This window comes from Ovis canadensis, chromosome 1 (assembly GCF_042477335.2).
Source record: "Ovis canadensis isolate MfBH-ARS-UI-01 breed Bighorn chromosome 1, ARS-UI_OviCan_v2, whole genome shotgun sequence".
NCBI lineage: Eukaryota > Metazoa > Chordata > Mammalia > Artiodactyla > Bovidae > Ovis > Ovis canadensis.
In genome coordinates, this window is record NC_091245.1 from 206,286,836 (window position 1) to 206,295,110 (window position 8,275).

Below are 8,275 nucleotides of genomic sequence, written 5' to 3' on the forward strand. Positions count from 1 at the left end.
CCCATGAATTGCGGCACGCCAGGAGTTCACTCAACTCCTGAAGTTCACTCAAACTCATGTCCATCGAGTCGGTGATGCCATCCAGCCATCTCATCGTCTGTCCTCCTCTTCTCCTCCTGCCCCCAACCCCTCCCAGCATCAGGGTCTTTTCCAGTGACTCAACTCTTCACATGAGGTGGCCAAAGTATTGGAGTTTCAGCTTTAGCATCAGTCCTTCCAATGAACACCCAGGACTGATCTCCTTCAGAATGGACTGGTTGGACCTCCTTGCAGTCCAAGGGACTCTCAAGAGTCTTCTCCAACACCACAGTTCAAAAGCATCAATTCTTCGGTGCTCAGCCTTCTTCACAGTCCAACTCTCACATCCATACATGACCACAGGAAAAACCATAGCCTTGGCTAGACAGACCGTTGTTGACAAAGTAATATCTCTGCTTTTGAATATGCTATCTAGGTTGGTCATAACTTTTCTTCCAAGGAGTAAGCGTCTTTTAATTTCACAGATGCAATCACCATCTCCAGTGATTTTGGAGCCCCCCAAAATAAAGTCTGACACTGTTTCCACTGTTTCCCCATCTGTTTCCCATGAAGTGATGGGACCAGATGCCATGATCTTCGTTTTCTGAATGTTGAGCTTTAAGCCAACTTTTTCACTTTCCTCTTTCACTTTCATCAAGGGGCTTTTTGTTCCTCTTCACTTTCTGCCATAATAGGGTGGTGTCATCTGCATATCTGAGGTTATTGATATCTCTCCTGGCAATCTTGATTCCAGCTTGTGCTTCTTCCAGTCCAGCATTTCTCATGATGTACTCTGCATATAAATTAAATAAGTAGAGTGACAATATACAGCCTTGACGTACTCCTTTTCCTATTTGGAACCAGTCTGTTGTTCCATATCCAGTTCTAACTGTTGCTTCCTTAGTACTGACCTAAATGCATTCCTTTTTATGACTAATATTCCATGTGTATGTGCACCACAGCTTCTTTATCTGTTCATCTGTTAGTGAACATCTAGGTTGCTTCCCTGTTCTAGCTATTGTAAATAGTGCTATAATGAACGTTGGGGTCCATGTGTCTTTTTCAATTTTGTTTTCCTTAGAAAACAAAATAGTGGGATTGCTGGATCATATGGTGGTTTTATTCTTAGTTTTTTTAAGGAATAAAAAAACTCCATACTGTCTTCCGTAGTGGCTGTATCAATTTACATTCCCACCAACAGTGCAAGAGGGTTCCTTTTCTTCACACCCTTTCCAGCATTTGTTGTTTGTAGACTTTTTGATGATGGCCATTCTGAGCGGTGTGAGGCGATATCTCATTGTAGTCTCGATTTGCATTTCTCTAATAATGAGCGATGTTGAGCATCTTTTCATGTGTTTATTAGTCATTTGTATGTCTTCTTGGGAGAAATGTCTGTTTAGGTCTTTTTCCCACTTTTTTATTGGGTTGTTTGTTTTCTGATATTGACTTGCATGAGCTGCTTGTGTATTTTGGAAATTAATCCTTTGTCAGTTGTTTCATTTGCTGTTATTTTCTCCTGTTCTGAGGGTTGTTTTTTCACCTTGTTTATAGTTTCCTTTGCTGTGCAAAAGCTATTAAGTTTAATCAGGTCCCACTTGTTTATTTCTGTTTTTATTTCCATTACTCTAGGAGGTGGGTCATAGAGGATCTTGCTGTTATTTATGTCATAGAATGTTCTGCCTATGTTTTCCTCTAAGAGGTTTATAGTTTCGAGTCTTACATTTAGGTCTTTAATCCATTTTGAGTTTATTTTTATGTATGGTGTTAAAAAGTGTTCTAATTTCATTCTTTTGCATGTAGCTGTACAGTTTTCCCATCATCACTTATTGAAGAGTCTGTCTTTGCCCCATTGTATATTCTTGCCTCCTTTGTCAAAAGTAAGGTACCCATAGTTATGTGGGTTTATCTCTAGGCTTTTTATCTACAAGAGGGCTGTTTACTTCAGTGTTTGTGGAGATGATCATAAATGCATTGAGGAGCCAGTGCTTCCTGAAAAGTTATTTATTGGGACAATCAATCGAGGAGAGACTCCAGTGACCCCAGTCTTCAGTGATAAGGGAGTCAGAAGTTAGGTGTGACTAAGGAACACTGAAGTGTGCGGGAATGAGGACCCACCTGCCCGTGAGGCATGTGAGAGGTCAGGAGATTGTCTAGGGCAGCCCTAAACCTGCTTGGTGGGGCTGTGTTGTTTTGGGAATTTAGAGGGGACATGGTAGTCACTGGGCTTCCCTGATGGCTCCAACAGTAAAGAACCTGCTTGCAATGCAGGAGATGCTGGAGACTCGGGTTCATTCCTGGGGTCAGGAAGATCCTCTGGAGGAGGAAATGGCAGCCCACTCCAGTATTCTTGCCTGGAGAGTCCCGTGGACGGAGGAGCCTGGTGGGCTACAGTCCACGGAGTTGCAAAGAGTTGGATACGACTGAAGCAACTGAACATATGCATACACATGGTAGTCATTGCAGGTAAGTGGTTAAGACTAGGAAAGGGCCTGTGTCTGGCTGGCCCTAAGACCATGAGAAACTTCATGCTGTAGTTTGTAGCGAGAAGTGGATATGGATGTCATGCCTTGGCGTTTCAGAGGACAATCACCATAGTGATGGAGGTGGCCCTGAACAGCAGGTAGAAGCAGAAGAGCAGGGTGTCCATCATGTGGCTTAACTGCACCCACAGGCTGGCCAAGTGCTGCTTCTGAGTCTTGTTTTCCTGCTAGGTCCTTGCTGACCGAGGGAACCCATTTAGCTCTCTCTCTGGGACTTGGCACCTTCCCCACAAACTCCATGGGCTCCTTCACATCTACAGTGAGACAGAGACTCAGCTATGGGCCACCAAGGTCACCTGGGGGATTGTGGGGAAGGAGGCAGGAGCAGAAAAGCGGAGGTGATGGAAGAGGAAGCCTGGGCAGTGCTGACTTCCCTCACCAGGCAGGTGATCAAGGCCCATGTTTTCCTTCTGAGGCACAGCTGGGCAGCATGTCCTTGGGCTGGTGCAGTGTAGAAGCAGGAAATGGAGCCAGCGAGGCATGGGTGGGGGCTGGGTGGTGGCCAAGTGCAGCAGGTAGGAGATGAAGATGGTCTCCAGCAGGCTGAGCACCATCAGGGACAGACACAGGGCAAAATAGACACCTGGAGGGAAGTTGGGCCTGCCTGAAGGCCAGAGGCACCAGCCAGGACTTCGTTCTTCTCTTCCAATCCCACCCTGGGAAGCACAGCCTCTTTTGCCCAGTATATCTCCCTTCCCTGAGCCAGTTCAGCCAGTCCCTCCCACCCTTCTGAAGAGCTGGAGGGGCCATACTGATGAGGGGGGTGCCACTGGCAGGGAGTAAGTCATTCATCATGAGCAGGAAGACGTTGTAGCCCAGCAGAAGAGTTATCTTCAATGAGGCAAGGTTCTTCTTATTATTATTATTATTTTATTTTAATTGGAGGCTAATTACTTTACAAGATTGCATTGGTTTTACCATACATTGACATGAATCCACCAGGGGTGTATACGTGTTCCCCATCCTGAACCCCCCTCCCACCTCCCTCCCCACCCCATCCCTCTGGGTCATCCCAGTGCACCAGCCCCGAGCACCCTGTATCATGCATTGAACCTGGACTGGTGATTTGTTTCACATATGATAATATACATGTTTCAATGCCGTTCTCCCAAATCATCCCACCCTCACCCTCTCCCACAGAGTCCAAAAGACTGTTCTATACATCTGTGTCTCTTTTGTTGTCTCGCATATAGGGTTATCGTTACCATCTTTCTAAATTCCATATATATGCATTAATATACTGAATTGGTGTTTTTCTTTCTGGCTTACTTCACTCTGTATAATCGGCTCCAGTTTCATCCACCTCCTTAGAACTGATTCAAATGTATTCTTTTTAATGTCTGAGTAATATTCCATTGTGTATATGTACCACCAGCTTTCTTATCCATTCATCTGCTGATGGACATCTAGGTTGCTTCCATGTCCTGGCTTTTATAAACAGTGCTGTGATGAACATTGGGGGTACATGTGTCTCTTTCAATTCTGGTTTCCTCAGTGTATATGCCCAGCAGTGGGATTGCTGGATCATATGAAAGTTCAACATTCAGAAAACGAAGATCATGGCATCTGGTCCCATCACTTCATGGGAAATAGACGGGGAAACAGTGGAAACAGTGTCAGACTTTATTTTTTGGGGCTCTAAAATCACTGCAGATGGTGACTGCAGCCATGAAATTAAAAGACTCTTACTCCTTGGAAGGAAAGTTATGACCAACCTAGATAGCATATTCAAAAGCAGAGACATTATTTTGCCAACAAAGGTCTGTCTAGTCAAGGCTATGGTTTTTCCTGTGGTCGTGTATGGATGTGAGAGTTGGACTGTGAAGAAAGCTGAGTGCTGAAGAATTGATGCTTTTGAACTGTGGTGTTGGAGAAGACTCTTGAGAGTCCCTTGGACTGCAAGGAGGTCCAACCAGTCCATCCTAAAGGAGATCAGTCCTGGGTGTTCATTGGAAGGACTGATGCTAAAGCTGAAACTCCAATACTTTGGCCACCTCATGTGAAGAGTTGACTCATTGGAAAAGACCCTGATGCTGGGAGGGATTAGGGGCAGGAGGAGAAGGGGACGACCATGGATGAGATGGCTGGATGGCATCACTGACTCGATGGACGTGAGTTTGAGTGAACTCCAGGAGTTGGTGCTGGACAGGGAGGCCTGGTGTGCTGTGATTCATGGGGTCACGAAGAGTTGGACACGACTGAGCGACTGAACTGAACTGATGGCAGTTCTATTTCCAGTTTTTTAAGGAATCTCCACACTGTTCTCCATAGTGGCTGTACTAGTTTGCATTCCCACCAACAGTGTAAGAAGGTTCTCTTTTCTCCACACCCTCTCCAGCATTTATTGCTTGTAGACTTTTGGATAGCAGCCATTCTGACTGGCATGAAATGGTAACTTATTGTGGTTGAGGCAAGGTTCTTATTTCCTGCTGTCAGGAAAAAAAAGCTGAGGGTGTCAATGGTGACTGGAAAGCTACTGGGCACCAGGAGGTTTGAAATGAAGAGGCTGGGCCTGCACCTGTTGGCCATCTGGTGGGAAGGAGTGTGGAGAATGTGGCAAATAACTGATGCCAGAGCGCTCAGCTCTATATTTGCTTATTCATTCTTTGCTGATGTCCAGTTAGGCTGGTCATGGGTTGACCTCTCTGGGTAATAGATGCATTGAATTGTGCCCTCTTCAGAAGTCCCACAAATTTCATTGTCTAATTTCCCCTTATGTCCCACTTTCTGGGAACACAATTATAGACTTTTGTGGGCAAATGGGCCCTTTAGACCATCGGACAGGACCATCCATTTTTATAAAAGTCCAGCTGCTCCTCCTGTCTTCAGGGCAGATGCCTTGAGGATCCTTCTTGAGGGTAGTTAGGGTAGAAAGTGGAATGAGGAGCAGGTGCTCAACTCCTTAGAATTATTTTTACATCCTAAAGGGCCTTAGATTAAGAGGAAAATCAAGAGCAACTCGGAAGTCAAACAGGGGCCCCTGGACTTACATAGGAAATGATTTGGTCGTATAGGTTGCTGTCCATCAACATCTTTGGGGTTGCCTTGCTGGTGTTCAGAAGCTCCCACTCCCCCTGGGTCTGAGTGACATTTCAAGGTATATCTGTTATCACCCACAATTCCTTGTCCAGGAGCATGCTGTCCACTGCAAGTAGGCCAGGGTTGCTCAGTCCAGAGTGTCCTCAAATATCCTGCCCGCAAGATTCAATTCCTCCCCCACTGAGCTTCTTCCACAGATTCTCCTCCCTGTCCTTTTAAAGTAGGCATCTAGGTTTTCTCAGAAGTGGGTCATAGGACCAGCAATTCATATACATGTGGGCTGCAGCATTAGGAGGGTTTTTTTTTTTTTGGTTGTTAGGGTCAAAATTATGGGAAGATTAGTTATGACTTAAACATGAGTCAAGAATTTTTGGAGGGACTTTCCTGGTGGTCTAGTGGTTAAGAATCCACCTGCCAATGCAGGGGACACAGGTTCGATCCCTGACATCCCCTGAATTGGCTAAGGGGAACTAAGATCCCACATGCCTTGGGGCAACTAAGCCTGTACCACAACTACTGAAGCCCATGTACCCTAGAGCCCACGCTCTGCAACTAGAGAGAAAGCCTGTGTGCAGCAACGAAGACCCAGTGCAGCCAAAAATAAGGTAATAAAATAAATAAAAAGAATTTTGGGAGTCTTTCCTATTTTTCTTCTCAGTTCCCCAATTCTATGTGTTGTTTCAGTGGAATAAGTCTTGAACAGCTCAGTATTTTTATAATTCCATGCATGCCAGTTATAATGATTTATTTGTCTGATTCTGCCATAGGACACATGGTAGCTTCAGTTACATTAATTACTGGTTAAAGTATATTGGCTGTTAATGTTAACAGGCTTGAGCTAAAAATTATACACGTGCAGCAGGTCAGGGTCAGGTTAGACTCATTTGGTGGAAGGGCTATCTAAGGTAAAGCAGTAGTTTTTGTTTATTTTTTTAACTTTATTGAGAAATTAAAGCTGTAGTTCTTAATCCTGTCTGCACATTAGTGTCACCTGGGAAGATAGAAAGAAATCACAGTAGTAGAACCCCATTTGGAGCAGTTACTTGGAATTTCTGGGGTAATGCATAGTTATTGGTATTTTTAAAAAGCTTCGGTGGGCAGCCAGAGTTGAGAAGCACTGATCTAAAACCTTCCTAAATAATGCCTGCATCACTGATGCATCTTCCTCTGAACCCTAAATGGCTGCCACAACGTGTCTCACTCACCTGTGTAGAGGAGGGAACTGACAGTGAGCATGCAGGTCTGTTGGTCAAAAGGAAAGTAGGTGGGTTATAGGTGCTGGTCACCTTCCTTGGCCTGTGGTACTATAATTCGACCTTGGCTGCTGAGATATGTAGTGAGACCTGGAGGTACCTGATCCACATCCACACAGCTCATGAGAGGCAGAGAGAGATAGGTGCTGTGGGTGCCTTCATCAGCTTGTGTCTCCCTCCCTTCCCGGGTCTTCTATTGTGCTCACTCTTGGGGCTATTTCTCTAAGGTCACTCTCTCTCGTCTCTTCTGCTCATAGTGTTTTGTGAGAGTCAACTCATTGAGGCTGTACCCTGATCTGAATCTGCTGGTGTCCCTGTGCCCTGCACTGACCCTTGGTTGCTCTTTTCAGATGGGCTTTATGCTGGCTTTCCCTGACCCGGATATGCACTATTCCACGATGCTGATATCTAGAAGCCACAGGTTCTCAGCTGATACAGTGAGTCTGTTGTTGCTGATGCACTCTACTGTGTTCTAGCTAATGAGGGGCTTGTCCCACCTACAGCCAGGTCAGTAGAAGCAGAGGTGAGTGATGGTGGAGCCACTCCAGCCCTTCCCTTTCTTCTCTTTCTTTTTGGCCATACTAAATGGCAGGCAAAACTTTCCCATATCAGGGATCAAACCCGTGTCCCTTGCAGTGGAAGAACAGTCTTAACCACTGGACCACCAGGGAAGTAGTCTTTAAACTCTGATCCTCTTCCTCCCACTGGGGTCCCTAATGACCACACCCTATCTCCCCTACTTTGTTAGCCAAGTATCATCGGCAATGGAGAAGGAAATGATCACCCACTCCAGTATTCTTGCCTAGGGAATCCCAGGGACGGAGGAGCCTGGTGGGCTGCCGCCTATGGGGTTGCACAGAGTCGGACATGACTGAAGTGACTTAGCAGCAGCAGCATTGGCAAAGTACCCCTTAATGGCCTTTTTTATAGGCAGACATTAAATACAGCCTAAAACTGCTTGGACCCAGGGTTGTACCAGTGCATTGGTCTGCAACCACTTGGCCATTTTCTTGGGTTACCAATTCTATCTTCCTAAGCTGCCCAGGGAGATTTGTGTCCCCTGGACCAGTTCTAGATGGACTTGTTTGGTCCAAGAAAGATTTATACATTGGGTAGAGGTCCGGAAAACCTTTAAGTCACTCTTAAAATTTAAACTTATAATTGGTAGTGGGAAAGGGGAAGAGTTGATCTGCTTTACCGTAGTAATCCACAGGAATGATGTCAGAAGCTGGAGCTGTGCATCCTGGCAAAGAAATTCCCATCCAGGCTTATTAGTACAAAAAGATTTGGCCCCTGCCCACTACATATTCTTATAAATATTTACTAATTTATTGGAGCAGGCATCATTTTAGATGCTAACCTATCTTTTCCTTATTGTCTCCCCTTGTATCTAGGAACAATTCAGGTTTGTTTGGTTTTTTTAAA

The 8,275-nt window shown here is 45.2% G+C and overlaps 1 pseudogene; it reads right to left on the reverse strand.

Annotated features, from left to right (window-relative positions):
- Positions 1–2,834: 2,834 nt before the first annotated feature.
- On the reverse strand, positions 2,835–7,856 carry LOC138442536 (5-hydroxytryptamine receptor 3C-like; annotated as a pseudogene).
- Positions 7,857–8,275: the final 419 nt, after the last annotated feature.